This window comes from Hyaena hyaena, unplaced genomic scaffold (genome assembly GCF_003009895.1).
Source record: "Hyaena hyaena isolate Hyena2069 unplaced genomic scaffold, ASM300989v1 scaffold_274, whole genome shotgun sequence".
NCBI lineage: Eukaryota > Metazoa > Chordata > Mammalia > Carnivora > Hyaenidae > Hyaena > Hyaena hyaena.
This window is the reverse complement of record NW_024080907.1, coordinates 566,277-580,884: the sequence shown is the minus strand read 5'-3', so window position 1 is coordinate 580,884 and position 14,608 is coordinate 566,277. Positions and strand designations below refer to the sequence as shown.

Genomic DNA, 14,608 nt, shown 5'->3' with positions numbered 1-14,608 from the left:
ATGTTTTAAAGCTAACTTGATGGTTAAATGAGTTCTGATTAAGAGAGATATTATTTCTACCTTACATTTTGGTAAGTGTTATTGTGTCACCCAAAAGATCTACTGAAGTCCTAGCTTTGATAACTCTGAATGTGACCTTATTTAGAAATAGAGTCTTTGCAGATAGAACCAAGTTAAGATGAGGTCATACTGGATTAGAGTGGGCACTGGTATCCTTAAAAGAAGGTTGTGAACAGACACAGAAATAGACATGTGTTTCTATAGACAGAGAAACACATACAGGGAGAAGGCAGTCATGTGGCAATGGAGGCAGAAACTGGAGTGATGCAGCTGTAAACCAAGGAATGCCAAAGATTTCAGACAACCACTAGAAAGTAGGAAGAGGCAAGGAAGGATTTTTGCCTGGAGCATGTCTGAGGGAACATGTCTCTGCTGACAGGTTGATTCTGGACTTCTAGCCTTCAGAACTGTGAGAGAATAAATTTGGTTTTTTAAAGCCACCCAATTTGTGATACTTTGTTATAGCAGACTTAGGAAATTAACACAAGTTCTCTCATATGCATTAATCTTTTTTCCTTTTTTTTCCTCGTTTTGCTACCTTTTGCATCCCTAGGGCTTATCAAGGTTCTTGGCAACATAATGGGAGCTCAATTCACACATGTTGAATGGATGAGTGAACTGATTATGCATGTGTACAATCTTTATAATTATACTTTCTGATCTACTTCAGTTGTTTACTATTGCAAGGGGCCCATGAATCCATAAAACCATGCATGTAGACTGAATAAATAATGCTTATCACATCAAGCTACTCTTATATTAACATAAGAGCCAAACAAATAAACAAAACTAACAACTGACAAAAATTCCTATCAAAAAAGTTAGGATGAAGTTACATTTGTCGATAGGAAAATAGGAAGATTTTCAAAAGGAGCAGTCTGTCTTCTCTTCTCCATATTCTCTCTGAAATTGTCAAAAGTTATCAGTCATGCCAGTAATATATCATAGTCACTGCCATAGTCAAATCCTCATCTATAGACTCTGGTCTGTATAAGAGTCATTATCATTGACTTGGTAAGTAAGGCCAAGGAGGATATGACCCATTATCTGTATATGTCTCTTGCTGCTGTCAAGATGTAGAAGTCACTCACATTCGTGAAACAGATGGATGCAGCTTGAATTATGAAATCTTCATCTTTTCCAAATGCTCTTTTTTGTAGCCTTCCTCTCCTCGTTGTTGAAATAAACTTATAATCCTACTCTACACGAGGCTAGATCTGCACTAGGACAGTGTTTCTCAAAGTGCACTCAAAGGATCACCTGCATTGGAACTATCTTATAAAGCTAGTATAATTAAAACAGTATGTTATTAGAGCATGAGGAGACAGGTATAGTCATATCACAGAAGAGAAAGTCTGGATAAACCTAAAGCCACATAGAATCTAAAATATGATAAAAGGAGCAATTCAAATCTGGGCAACGACAAAAGTAAGGAATAGATTATTCCATAAATCGTGTTGGGGAAACTGCATAGCCATCTGAAAAAAATTGCAAGCAAATTCTACATCTTATTCTAGAATAATTCTATCTGGATTGGATTTTTTTTTAATTTTTAAATGTTTATTTATTTTTGAGAGAGAGAGACAGAAATTGAATAGGGGAGGGTCAGAGAGACAGAGACATACACACACAGAATCTGAAACATGCTCCAGGGTCTGAGCTGTCAGCACAGAGCCCTGTATGGGGCTTGAACTCACAAACTATGAGATCACAGTTTGAGCTGAAGTCAGACGCTTATCTAACTGAGCTACTCAGGCAACCCTATTTTTTTCTTTAAATCCATAAAGATACTATAAATATCTATGGGATAGGAGGGGTGCCTGGGTGGTTCAGTCAGATGAGTGTCCAACTCTTGATTTAGGCTCAGGTCGTGACTCCAGGGTCATGGGATGCGACCCTTCAGTGGGCTCCATGCCAAGCATGGGGCCTGCTTAGGATTCTCTCCCTCCCTCTGTCTCCACACTCTCTCACTCTCTCTCTAAAATAAAAACATTAAGTTAAATTCAAAAGAAAGAGGGGTGCCTGGGTGGCTCAGTCAGTTAAGCATCTGACTTTGGTTCGGGTCATGATCTTGCGGTTCATGGTTTTGAGCCCCGCCGTGGGCTCTGTGCTGACAGCTCAGAGCCTGGAGCCTGCTTCAGATTCTGTGTCTCCCTCTCTCTCTGCCCCTCCCCCGCTTCTGCTCTGTCTCTCTCTCTTTCTCTCAAAAGTAAATAAACATTTAAAAAAAATCAAAAGAATCTATAGGATAATTTTTCATAATTCAGAAGGGTGAAGGCCTTTCTAAGTATAACATAAAACCCAGACGTCACTAACACTAAATAAATAAAATATTAATGAATTCAGTAATAGTTACATTTTTATTAAAAGCTATAATGCAGAAGCCACCAAAAGGGAAGCCAAAAGATAAAAGACAAACTGGGGAAAATATTTGGAGCTCATATAACAACCAGAGCCTTAATTTCTCTAATTGATAAAGAGTTCTTACAAATCAGTAAAATAAAGATCAAAAGATCCAGTAGAAAAATGGTCAAAGGAAACAAACAGGCTTCACACACACAAAAATACAAACGACTCCCAAACATATTAAAATATGCTCATCCTCCTGTCTTGGCAAAAGAATTATAAATTTAAACAGCAATGAGATACTATTTTGACCTATCATATTGGCAAAATTAAAAAGTTTGACAGTACAGTTTGTTGGCTAGAGTTTGTGAACAAATGGTACTCATGCTCGTAGGAGTATAAATCAGTGTAACTTCTGTGAAGGGCAATTTGGCAATATCTACCATTTGGCCCAATAATTCCACTTCTAAGAATTCATCCAGATATAATCACTTATGTGACATTTATATGTGATGCTTGTTACACTGTTTACAGGTGAGAGAGATCAGAAACAATCTACCTGTCCATTAGCCATGTTATTGTTAAATGAATTATGATATGCTCTCCCAGTTGAATACTATGTAGGCATTAAGAGGAATGAGAAAACTTTATATATCTGTATGGTACTATCTCAAATAAACATTATTAAGTGGAAAAAAAAAAAAACCCCACAGTTCAGAACAGTGTGTATGATATGCTGCCATGTGAAAAGGGAAAAACACATACGTACTTTTTGCTTAATATGCAGAAAGCAAATATTTCTTTGAAAGATACAAAGAAAAACTGCAGCCCTCCCCAGACCTACTGAGAGAATCTGTGCAGCTGCTGGCTCTGAGGTTTACTGAAGTTTGATAAGCATTGACCTTGTGGGGGGAAAATTTATTTGAGAAGTACTTTGAGATTTGCTGTTCCAGTTCTAACAGGTAGAATTTCGCCCTGTTTCTCAAGTCTAGTTTACCCTCTCCCAGAACCTTAGCTCTAATAAAAAGCTACTTACCTCTGTGACCTCACCTCTGTCCCAGTAAACTACTTAGTTCCATCGTGTCCAACGTCTTCTTGGTGTGTAAGGGGCCTGGGCCACGGAACTGGGTCAGGGGACCTGGAACCAGGATGGACCTAAACATACAATTCTGGAGGCAGTTCCTTCCTTCCTCCTGATACGGACATCTGGGATGAGAGAAAAATACAATGGTCAGTTCAAAGAGTAAGCAGAGAGCAAAATCAGAGCCCTAGGTATGGGTTGACAGCAGAGGGCAGAGATGATAGAGGAACAGGCTGAGAGAAGGAAGATGTCCCCTAAGGTGACAGAATTGAAGACACTTTTAAAAGGAAGCCAAGAACTGAGCCTCTGGTTGGGAAAAAGTAGGGAACAAGTTCAGACCTTGTGTTCTTCCAGAATCAAAGCTCTGCTTTCTCTTTCCAAGCAATCACTGACATCATCAACATACACCCATGAACTGAGTCATGCAGCTGGGCCTTTGGCAAACAGTTCCATACTTCTGGGAGCTGCCTACCCACCTGCCTAAATTTCTGAATGCCTCCTGTTCCCACCAAACACGAAGTACCTTCAATCTCTAGGGATATTCCTTCAAGACTGATCTTGCTCCTAGAACCTGGAGCTGTATCTGTTCTTCAGAGACCCATCCCCTGTACTGGTCTGATACCCAGATCCCAGTTCTTCAGGTCTGCATTGTGATCCCAAAGGGAATCAAGCCCCATGGGGCCTCATAACCTGGTGGCTGATTGAATTTCATATCCCAGGTTAGATGGGAGTTCTGCCTGGAATTACGTGGCCTGTTAACACAACTGCCTGTAACCACATGAAAAGTGACTAATCGGGGTGCCTGGGTGGCTTAGTCGGTTAAGCGTCCGACTTTCGCTTAGGTCATGATCTCGCGGTTCGTGGGTTCGAGCCCCGCATCGGGGTCTGTGCTGACTGCCAGCTCAGAGCCTGGAGCCTATTTCAGAGTGTGTATCTCCCTCTCTCTCTGACCCTCCCCTGCTCACGCTGTCTCTCTCTCACTCTCTCCTAGAAATAAATAAAAATATTAAAAAAAAAAAGAAAAGTGACTAATCTTGATGCAGGTTTAATTCAGGGTGATGGACACCAATGGAGGAAACATTTGGCTGGTATTAAGCTCATACAAGTACAGGACCTTAGTTATCAGATGTCAGAAAAATAGAGCAAGGAGGTTAATGGATAACAGCTGGCAGAGGTTAGACTTGATCAAGGATATGCCATGTCAAACAAGCAGAGGCCTGTGATATAAATCTGATTCTGAAGCAACATCTGTCCCAGAGTACTCTTTACCAAGGCAAGCTTGGTACGGGAGTGTGCTTAAAAACGTCTCACTCAGGTAAGCAATCATAGGTGGCCAAGGAGGGGGCAAGAGAGTGGCAGAAGGCTCTAAACTTAATAGGTATATAGGTAGCTCGGTGGAGAGACCACTGGACTATGTTGCCTGTAGACATGAGTACTGCTCCTAAGTCTCTCTCGGCCCCTCGTTTCATGACCTCCACCCTGATTCCAAACCTTGCCCAGTGGAGCCACCTGGCTTTCAATCCAGTATCCCTGATTCCAGTAACTTGTTCTACATCCATCCACCATCTGACTCCGATGACTGAGAACAGACCCTTGGCCTCTTTAGGTCTGTTTGGTATAACAGAGCATTACCAGCATAAGCCATCACTGTTAGCAATCTTGGAAACAAACTTTGATCCCTGAGAGTGAACAGCTTGTGTCCTTATCAGCTGGGGGCACTGTCTATGAAGTTCTTAATTAAAAAATATATATATATCTTGGCACATGCTTAGTCTATAGAAACTTTTAGCTAAAAAGAGGAACAAGTTCTCTATACATGAAATTTCCTGGTCACATTAGTATAAAGAGTGATTTTTAACCAAGGGTTTTTGTTTGTTTGTTTGTTTTTAATGAAGTAAAAACTTATTTTAAAAGGGGAAGAAACATCATGAAGCCCTTTGGGGGCTTTAGTTGTCTCTGATATTAAAGGTTGTCTATCTTCCCACATTCAGTCTGTGGACTGAGAAATGTGTTCCACTTTTCCAGGGAAGTAGGTTCTGCCACAGTTGTCCCCACAGTGTCAGCAATGCAAGTAAATGCTAGCAAAATAACTGTCTTCCTCATTAGTTAAAATTCCGCCTGCTCTTTTCTCTCCTTTCTCCCTGACACAAGTCAGCTGTTAGCATTAAAAAAAATCTGAATTTCCTAAACATGTGACACATTTAGAAGTCTCCTGAACACTCACGTACTGTTGAAATGTTGAAGTTTTTCTACCACAGTGTCTTAACCCATCTTGCTACTGTCCAGCCATCCTCAAAAGTAACTCATTATTGGGGCACCTGGGTGGCTCAGTCGGTTAAGTGTCCGACTCCGGCTCAGGTCATGATCTCACGGTTCGTGGGTTCGAGCCTCACGTCGGGCTCTGTGCTGACAGCTAGCTCAGAAGCCTGGAGACTGCTTCGGATTCTGTGTCTCCTTCTCTCTGACCTTCCCCTGCTCACGCTGCCTCTCTCTCTCTCAGAAATAAATAAAACATTAAAAAAAAAAAGTAACTCATTATTTCACTGCCTGACTTGAACATTTTAAAGAGTATCTCATGTTCCACAGGGTAAATTTGAGCTCCTCACCCTGGCATTGAAAGCCGTCCATCTGACCTTATCTCCTACTAGTACCCTAAAGGAACTCCTATTTCAAGCCAGAAATATCTTCTCACTGCCCCTATTAAATATCTTACATACTACTGATACTTCATCTCCACTCCTGCCATTTCTTTTTCGTTCCCACTATACAATGTTTCCATTTAAAAAAATATCTAGTTCAGGTCCGTCCTTCTTCATAAGCTTAGCTCAGTGAGCTCTCTCCCCTTGTTACCTCTACAGAACCTATTTGCTCTGTTTCCTTCATTTGGCATGTTGGTTTACGACAGTCCTTGTATTTTTAACTTGTTTTTTTCCATTCTACTCATGTACATATTTACCTTTTCACATTGGATGTTTGACTTTGAGGGCAAGGATCATATCCACCATTAGATTAGCACACAGTGGACTCACAATAAATATTTACTAATTTTAATTGATTGACAGTTAAAAGAGGACACCCTTGCTTTCATCTTTCCCCATAACCTCCCCTACTTGCTTCTATCATGAATCATTCCAGTTCCAAAAGGCCAACATTTTCTTTCTGGTTTGAACTTGTCTGGAATTCCAGGTTTTAGCCCTTCCAGGAAGGGCACTCTCCAGGAGACAGAAAAGCTCTGAGGAGTAGTAGGATGGCTCTCTCCATGGCTGCCACTTTCTTTCCAAGGTGAAAAGAGTTCTCCCCCATTAGCATGCTGCTGCCTCTTAAGCATTCTAACTCAAGGTGAATAAACAAAAAAGATCTTCTCTTAGGTCACCTTAGCACAAAATGGACAGGCTTTATTAATTACTAAGGGAGGCCAAAAGGAAAACAAAAAAAAATGTAAAAGATATACATATGTATACATATTTATTTAAAAGACATACATAGGTGTTGCCTGGGTGGCTTAGTCGGTTAAGCACTGGCCTCTTGATTTCAGCTCAGGTCATGATCTCACAATTGTGATCTCACATCCAGCACAGAACCTGCTTAAGATTCTCTCTCTCTCCCTTTCCCTTTGCCCCTCCCTTGTTCTCTCTCTCTCAAAAAAAAAAAAAAATGTATCGTATATTATGTATACATATTTATATACATAATATATTTTTTTAAACATTTATTTATTGTTGAGAGAGAGAGAGAGACAGAGCAAGAGCAGGGGAGGGGAGTGGCAGAGATAGAGGGAGACACAGAATCCAAAGCAGGCTCCAGGCTCTGAGCTGTCAGCACAGAGCCGGATGTGGGGCTTGAACCCACGAACCATGAGATCATGACTTGAGCCGAAGTTGGACACCCAACCGACTGAGCCACCGAGGCACCTCTTCAGGTGTTTATTATAATGTTTAAAAATAATCAAATAAATACATAAATTATCATAAGAACAAAATGTATTAAACATAACTAATTGTGGGGCACCTGGGTGGCTCAGTTGGTTAAGTGTCCAACTTAAGCTCAGGTCATGATCTCACAGTTCATGGGTTCGAGCCCCGCATTGGGCTCTGTGCTGACAGCTTGGAGCCTGGAGCCTGCTTTGGATTCTGTGTCTCCCTCTCTCTCTGCCCCTCCCCTGCTTGTGCTTTGTTTCCCTCTCTCTCAAAAATAAATAAACATTAAAAAAAAATAACTGAGAGAGCGTGAGCAGGGGAGGGTCAGAGAGAAAGGGAATCACAGACTGAAACAGGCTCCAGGCTCTGAGCTGGCAGTCAGCACAGAGCCCGACGCGGGGCTCGAACCCACGAACCGCGAGATCATGACCTGAGTGAAAGTCGGACGCTTAACCGACTAAGCCACCCGGGTGCCCCCATAAAGTTTTAAAAAGAATTGGGAACTAATAACTTTCATAGCGAAGAAACTTTTATCTAAAGTTCAGTAATTCATACAGTTTCACTTCAATTTCTTCTACCTTCACTAAATGAAAATAAAAAGTTATCTTTTGTTTTAAAATAGCATAGAGATTATGATTCCCATTTTTGTTCACCAATCTTTGTCGCTGTATCTATATTTGTCTACCTACCTACCCACTATCTTTCTGTCCATATCTTAGTTGCATATTAAATACCTTGAAAGATCTTCAACAAATGTCATTTGTTGTAGGTTTAAATGGTAGAATTTATTTTTGTTTATGTATTTTAATAAGCATATGTATTAATTTAATTTTTAATGTTTATTTTTGAGAAAGAGATTGACAGGCAGTGCTCAAATTGGGGAGCGGCAGAGAGAAAGAGACACCCAGCATCTGAAGCAGGCTCCGGCCTCTGAGCTGTCAGCACAGAGCCCGATGCAGGGCTCAAACTCATGAACCACGAGACCATGACCTGAGCTACAGTCGGATGCTTAACTGACTGAGCCACCCAGATACCCAATCATCATGTATTACTTTGATAAAATATATCAACTCTGTAAAAACCAAGTTTTTTAAAAACCAAGGAATTGTCTCACTTTCTCCTAGAAAAAAAAATTTCATAACTATGTAGAAATGAAAACAAATACCTGCCCCTATACCCAGGCACTAACAGAACTTATATTTCAAGCATTTAATTTTATTATAATTATAAACAGAGGTAGTAACTGTTTGTGACTTTGGAATAAAAAGTCAAGATGCCATACATCTTCCTGAAGGCACTGCTTTACAATTGTTCTAATTTTATTTTTGTCAAAAGGAATTTTTAACCGCACAAGAAAATGTATTTAAAAATACAGGAGGTGGGGAATGTCTTATCTTCATTTCATAGATGGGCAAACAACATCCAAGGTAATAGACCTAAATAGTGGCAGAGCTGGGATTAGAACTAAAATGTTCTAATTTCCAGACCAGATGTTCCCAGAGAAAGACAGTTATTGTTATTTTCCCCTTGTTGAATACAACTAATTTTCATGGCAATAAGATAACCAACAGATACCCAACAGACCCATTGGTTCATAGAATTATCAACCTGCAAGGGACCTTAGAGATGGTCTGACGTGAGGAGTCTGCAGAGGGCCTCCCTCCTCTCCAGGCCCAAAGTGGAGCCCAGCTGATGTGCCTCTGGGCTCCCATTTCAGCCCTCACCGGTTTTTTTTCCTTACCTGATTTACATATTAATGTTCCACTTAAGATTCCATTTGAAGAAGAGGCATGATTTCTACAAATAGGTTTAAAATCTCTGATAGCCTAATCTTAAAGAAATACAGAGGTGACTTGATAGAATCATTGCAAAGTGAGGAAATTTCAAGAAGTACCAACCAATTCATAGGAGAATAGTAATCTTAGACCAAGCTTATTTTGAGACTGTCTGATATCATTTCATTTATGAGCAGCTGTTTTTCTGAATTCACACTTCTCTTTTTTTCTAAAACACTAGATAACTAACCCAAGTGTACAGACTGTACAGATTTTATGTGGTCAAGAAATTATAGATTGGGTGCATGAACAAGAATCGCAGAAAAATGTCCAATGCCCTACCTTATTATGTTTCCTGTTCCAACTGAAAATTATCTAACTTAAAACATCTATCTGCAGTTAAAAATGTGGATCTATTTTACGTATGTATGCATTTTTTATTTTATTTATTTATTTATTTTGAGAGAGAGAAAGAGAGAAAGCATGTAAGCAGGGAAGGGGCAGAGAGAGGGAGAGAATCTCAAGTAGGCTCTGCGCTATCAGCACAGAGCCCAAAGTGGGGCTCAATCTCACCAACCATGAGATCATGACCTGAGCCAAAATCAAGAATCAGGTAGTCAACTGACTGAGCTATCCAGGTGCCACTGGATCCATTTTAAAGGTAGCAGAGTGGCACCTCAGTGGCTCAGTTGGTTAAGCATTTGACTTTGGCTCAGGTCATGATCTCACAGTTTGTGGATTCAAACCCTGTGTCAGGTTCTGCACTCTGCACTCAGAGCCTGGAGCCTGCTTTGGATTCTGTGTCTCCCTCTCTCTTTCTCTCAAAAACAAAGAAATGAACATTAAAAAAAAAAAAGACTTTAAAGGTAACAGAAATGTTCCTTATTAGATATAAATATTATGGGGTGCCTGGGTGGCTCAGTCAGTTAAGCACCCAACTTCGGCTCACATCATGATCTCACGGTTTGTGGGTTCGAGCCCCACATCGGGCTCTATGCTGACAGCTAGCTCAAAGCCTGAAGCCTGCTTCAGATTCTGTGTCTCCCTCTCTCTGACCCTCCCCTGCTCATGCTGTTTCTCTCTCTCTCGGAAATAAATAAAACACTAAAAATTTTTAAAAAGATGTAAATATTTTTAAGCTTCTGAGGTTGATGAAGTCAATTAAACGGAAGATGTAAGTAATTTAATACTTCACAGGTATCAAGTGCATTACAGATTATAATCAGTAAAACAGCATTTGTTCCATTACAAAGGGTGCAGGCTTTAAATACTGAATTTATTTAATATAAGATATATCTGAGGATAAATTTGAACTTCTTTAAAATAGAAAGAAGTGGAGGTGTCTAGGTGGCTCAGTTGGTTAAGTGACTGACCTTGATTTGGAGTCAGGTCATGATCTCACGGTTCCTGAGTTCGAGCCCTGCATCAGGCTCTGCGCTGACAGCACAGAGACTGCTTGGGATTCTCTCTTTCCCTCTCTCTTTGCCCCTCCCCCACTCATGCTTTCTCTCTTTCTCTAAGAATAAATAAATAAACTTACAAAAAGTAGACACAATTTCACTGTAGGAAATATGAAAGGGAATCTTCAGGAAATCTCAAACAAAAGGATTTAAGGGATTATATTAGGAAATAGGTTTGGCCACATATAACAGTCAGAAATACCAAATAGTAGTAGCTTAAAAAATAAGAGGTTTATTTTCTCATAATCAGGAAGTCCAAATCCAGTTTGTCCAAAGCTAGTATGTCACCAACTGTTTGCAGGGCAGGCTGCCCTTAGCCATCTTCATCATAGGCTTTCTTCCTAGCACTTGCTGTTTCATAGTTACAAGATGGCAGATGGAAACTCCTCCTGTGACACTGTACCATGTTGCAGGCAGAACGAAGAAAAAAGTCAAAAGGTAAAATGTAATTGCCAGTGTACTTTGCCTCCTTCTACAGTTCTCCCAGGAGCTTAGCAATTCCCATTTACAACTCACTAGCAGGGACTGGACCACCCTTAAATTTTTCAGCCGGGCACATGGCTACACTAAACAAAATCAGGATTATGTTAATAAAGAACAGGATTCGAGTAAATATTGCCTAGAGAAGTACCTGTCTCTACCAGAGGGATATACCAAGCATCCTTAAGAAATATGATTCTGAACATTTGTGAAACAAACATTTACCAGGGAAAATCATTACTAAAAGAAAATTTTGACATGAATCTTTTTATATAGCAAACACTATTTGGCATATAAATGAACTCCATTTCCCTTCTCCAAATTCTTCCTCTCATGAATCTGTTTGGTTAAGTTCTACTTTTTATTATCTACTAAAGTTAAACTCACCTGTCATATCAATGCCAGGGTTTGGTCTGAATAAATATGCAAGCAATCCATGTATCTGCGATGATTTTCTATTTTCTTCCTCCCACACAAGATTTAGGAAGACTTATAAACAAACAACCCAAATGATAAAAATAATAGCTAAGGGGGATATGTTTGAGGAGAAGAGCACAAGAACAAAATCCAAGGGGATGATAGGCACATGAGGATGCAGAAATCCTCGGGATTATCGGAGGGCTCCACAACTGTGGGTCTCCCTTACTATCTGAGTTCTGGCAACCTAAATATCCATACAAAATCTGCTAAGAAAGTACAAAAATTCACTATAAATAAAATCAGCTATAATGAATATAGGAGGGTACATCAAGTAAAATGTACATCAAGTAAATGATGAGGGCATCTCACACCCTGGTGCTTAGAGAAGCTCTGGAACAGAAAGTGAGAGATACAGATAAACAGGCTCAGGGTGAGATGCCATAAAGGTCACACCTGCATGAAACTGTGGAAGCCATAGAATTGGTCTCTATGGCAGTTGCCAGAGGAGAATGGGAGGTTGTGATGTGGAGCTCAAGAAGCCATCAGTTCAGCATCCAGCCCTTCTGAACCAGACTTTCTTGGGTCGAAGGCTGGGAATACACATTGTTAGTCGGTTCCCAGGTAATTCTTATAGATACTGAAGTTCCAAGACCCACAGCTCTAGATTGGTGTTTCTCAAATGCTAGTCTACAGACTTGTTACAACAGAGTCCCTTTGGGAGTTTAAAAAAATGAGGAATCAATGGCAGAGAATTCAAAGTCATGTTTTCTATTAAAAAAAAAACAACAGTGTAGGTATTTGGCATAGACACTTAAGGAAGGGTCCAAGTATTTGAAGAATGATTCAGGTAGGCCTAATGACTTGCTTCTAAATAATGGAATACAGTAAAAATGATGGGATGTCACATCCAAGATTAGGCTACAGAAAGACTGCAGCTTCTGTTTTGCTTGCTCACTCTTGCTCTCCCTTGTTGCTTGTTCTGAGGGAAGCCTGTTGCCATGTTGTTAGCTGCTTATATGGAGAGGTTCATGGAGCAACGAACTGAGGAAGGTCTCTGGCCAACATCCAGTGAGGAACTGAGGCCCTCAGGCCAACAACTAAACTGAATCCTACCAATAACTTGTGTGTGAACATGGAAGTCAAATAGCCCGGCAGACACCTTGAATGGGACCTTGTAAGAGACCTTGGACCCAGGCACTCAGCTAAGCTGCACCCAGATTCCTTATCTACAGAAACAATGAAATAATAAGGGTTTGTTGTTTTAAGCATCTAATGTGGGGAATAATTTGTTAGACAGTACAGGAATGCTTCATGCAAACATCTTTAGCAGTTTGAGGCACCTGGGTGGCTCAGTCAGTTGAGCATCTGACTTTGGCTCGGTCATGATCTCACAGTTCATGACATGAGTTTGACCCCTGAATCAACACTGCTGAGAGTACAGAGAGCCCACTTTGGATTCTCTGTCTCTGCCCCTCCCCTGCTCACATTCCCTCTCTCAAGAATAAACAAAACATTTTTTAAAAAACCTTTACCAGTTTTTAACATCTTGGGATATAAAAGGATATGTTTTGGTCATGTGGGATTTTCTTTCATATACTTGAAACACCTTATTCCTTATATTGCCAATAAATAAAAAGTATATAGTTGTTGAGGAGAAGAATTTTTTCTCTAGCCTTTAAAGGTTCTTCTGGCTAGTCTAAGAGTTAAATTGACATGAGAAAGATTAACAGGAGAAAACCTAATTTAATTTCATGCACATGGAAAGCACACATACATGAGAGGTTCAAAAACAGAATGGTAAACTGAGATATATATGCTATTTTAAGCTAAGGAACAGGATAGGGGCCTGGGGCATCAAAGGGGAGGAGGAGCGATTCACAGGGTAATAAAAAGAGTAGATGTTTGGTAATCAGTTTGTCCTGCCATACAGATGGGTCAATCATATAAAATTTATTTCTAGTACTAACTCTTATTCTGGAAAAGGCACCCAATTACTTAGTTAAGGGCAGAACAAAATTTCTCTTCAGGCTGCAGTGTCTTGAATGCCTTCAGCTCAAAACAGTCTGCATGTCAAAGTGGACCATTTTGGTGAGACTGTTCCTGAATCACTTCACTGTGCAATACTAAGTTTGACAAGTTAGGTTTCAAGTTAGCCAGACAGCAAATATCAACCCCTAACACAGAATAGGTGCTTACTAAATACCAGCAGAACTGAATTGATAAGCCAGAGTGGATGACTGGGATAGAGGAATAGAAAAAGAGATTCCACTTGATTCAAAAGGTCAGTGGTTCTCAATCTTTAGCATGAATCAGAATCACTTAAAGGGCTTGTTAAACCACAGAATTGCTGGGGCCCATCTTCATAGTTTCTCATTTAGTGGTAAGTCTAAAGTAACAACAAATAATTTGCATTTCTAAGGAGTTCCCAGGTGCTACTGATACTGCTGGTTCTGGGACCATACTGTAAAAACCACTGCAACAGGCAATGGTTCTACAGTTTCCTGTTGTGGGGGAGTGACTTGAAAATAGTGCTTGCAGATGACTCAAACTGAAGGGACCAAACTTGAAGCAATTGTGAGGCTCTTGCCAAAATAATTAGGTGGTGGTAGTGGGGAGCAAGGAGCTTTGCAGCCGAGGGAAATAAAACAGGAAATACTGAAAAAGTTTGCTGCCTTTATCATTCCTCCTCCAAATATCATAATTCAAATAGCTGCTCTAGCCATGGAGGGAGAAAATCAAATTACTATCATTCTTTTTTTTTTTTTTAAATGTTTTATTTATTTCTAGGAGAGAGAGAGACAGCGTGAGCAGGGGAGGGTCAGAGAGAGAGGGAATCACAGACTCTGAAACAGGCTCCAGGCTCTGAGCTGGCAGTCAGCACAGAGCCCGAAGTGGGGCTCAAACCCACGAACCGTGAGATCATGACCTAAGCGGAAGTCGGACGCTTAACCGACTAAGCCACCCAGGCGCCCCCAAATTACTATCATTCTTAATAAAAGAGCCACATAGCCATGTTTGTTGGTGTCGGTAAGAGAGATGAAGTACCATCCAGCATGGGTCCTACAAGCC

At 40.4% G+C, this 14,608-nt stretch overlaps 1 long non-coding RNA gene across 1 annotated transcript in view; it reads right to left on the bottom strand.

The window, feature by feature from the left end:
* Positions 1–3,441: 3,441 nt before the first annotated feature.
* LOC120241034 overlaps positions 3,442–14,608 on the bottom strand; it is a 76,389-nt gene continuing 65,222 nt past the window's right edge. Inside the window, exon 4 of the long non-coding RNA XR_005530817.1 lies at positions 3,442–3,612. This is a non-coding gene — a long non-coding RNA (uncharacterized LOC120241034). The remainder of the gene's footprint in view (positions 3,613–14,608) is intronic.